A 2,276-nucleotide genomic window follows, 5' to 3' on the forward strand; every position below is an offset into this window, starting at 1 on the left:
CTCGGAGAGGCTGAGGCGGGACAATGGTGTGAACCCGGGAGGCAGAGCTCACAGTGAGCCGAGATTGCGCCACTGCACTCCCGCCTGGGCGACAGAGCGAGACTCCGTCTCAAAAAAAAAAAAAAAATTTAAAATTTGTATCTAACTGAAGATATGTTAGCCCTGCACATCAAAACCGCAAAACATTGCTAAGAGAAATGTAAAAGACCTAAATAAATGTGCAGCTGTATCATGTTGGTGGATCCAAAGCCTCAGTATCATTAAATGCCAGTGCTCTCCAAAATAACCTATAGATTCAACACTGTCTCAATGAAAATTCCAGCAGGTTTTTTAGTAGAAATCGGCAAGCTTATTCTAAAACTCAGGTGCAAATGCAGAGGACCTACTATAGCCAAAAACTGGGGAGTCCAGTTCCAGTCCAAAATCAGGCCTGACCATGGCAATTGTAAAGGCTTTGCCTAGCAGACCTTAGAGGGGAAAGCTGCCCTACTCACACCAGATGTAGAGCACAAGCAGTGAACTGCAGTCTCTGAAGGAAGTTGCAGTCAAGGACTCAGGCCTTACCCCAGGCCAGCCATGTTTATAATTATATCTGCATTTTGAGCCCAGAAACCTCCATTTGGAGGCCTCTGTATTGGGGGACAGGGTGCAGGAGAGTGTTTAAGACATTTCTGCACTCTGAGTCAGTACTCATAGGTCTTCCCATCCTCCCTCCCTCCACCTCTATAGGACAGCAGGAGGCTACCTGAGTTCAAGATTTACTATAAAGCTATGATATCCAGGAAAGTGTGGTGTTGACCCCAAGAGACACAGATTAATGGAACAAAACAGTCCAAAAAAAACAAACCTTGCACATACATGGTCAGTTTATTTTCAACCAAGGTGCAAAGGCAGTTCAGTGGCTTCTAAACTTCAAAAATCTTCTGTTGTTTCTACACTGCCCAGTCTATGGGACTGTATTATAGCAGTCTGATAGACTAAGACAGTGAGAAATGGAGCTTTTATGGTGTTTAAGCCACTATGGCTTTGAGTGGCTCAGTGGTTCTTAGACATCAGCATACACCAGAATCACACGGAGGGTTTATTAAAACAGATTGCCCAACCCCAACCTAGAGTTTCTGATCCAGTAGCTTGAGTTAGCCCTGAAACTTTGCATTTCTGACAAATTGCCAGGTGATGCTGGCACTGCTGGTCCAGGCAGCAAACTTTGAGATGTATTGTTTTGGTGGAACCCACACCCAATATGATGGCCCTCAGTAAACATGCCTCTAGAGTCCCAGAATCTGTGATTGTTCTCAGCTGCCTTCACCCATTCCAGGTTGCACACTGAATCCAAAAGTAACAGTGTTGAAGCTATCCTTGCTGAATATAAAGAAATTTGGAACATAACCAGAAACCATGGGAAGAGCTAGGAAATACAGGATATTCAACAGCACCTGATAGAATCTGTTGGACCCTCAAAATCTAAATTCCAGAACCTAAATAAAAACTTCTCTTTGCAGTAGTCTATGATTTTCCGAAATTACAGCTAAAACTTTAACATTTTTTTGAAATCTACATCACATTAAGCTCTGATTATTATTATTATTATTATTTTAGTCATTCCTCTTCATAGACCAAGCGTGTTATTGAATCAGATCAAAAACTGTGGAGGGGGTAAAGCAGAAACAAAAACCCTCACAGGGGAATCTTAACATTTTGAGGGGTAGCAGTGCTCAGCAGTCAATACACACAGGTGGTGACAAGCAGACTATTTGGAAACCAAAAAATATCAAAGATGCTGTAGGAGAATGTACAGGAAAACTTTCAAGTATATAAGTTGAAAATGATGATGCAGAAATGTAGAGGCTGTACGACATGATGTCTTTGCATATTTACTACCATTAACAATTTGAAAATTTAGCACATTCCAAGAGAATGCGTTCTTAATCAAACTTCAAAACTGACCCATCAAAGCCAATAGTGCAAAGCACCAAATACCTGTGGATGTACTCCTGGGAACTAAAACCGAAATGCTTTTGGAGGTTGCAAAGCTGCTGTACTGTGCCAGTGTCCTTTCCTATACATGTATGATGGCTTGAGTCAGCTGCAGGGCAGGGGGCTCAATGAGAGCTTTGTAAAGACAGCTCTTCACTTCAGCTCATTAGCTTTGGTAATAGGCAAGTTTGTTTCCCATTATAATTTGATCATTCTTGTGATGAATTCAATGCCAGTTCTTAAAGAACTCTTTTATTTCTGTACATGAAGCTAATGTTTACCTTGGAAATGTTGCAAAA

Source organism: Symphalangus syndactylus, chromosome 1 (assembly GCF_028878055.3).
Source record: "Symphalangus syndactylus isolate Jambi chromosome 1, NHGRI_mSymSyn1-v2.1_pri, whole genome shotgun sequence".
Lineage (NCBI taxonomy): Eukaryota > Metazoa > Chordata > Mammalia > Primates > Hylobatidae > Symphalangus > Symphalangus syndactylus.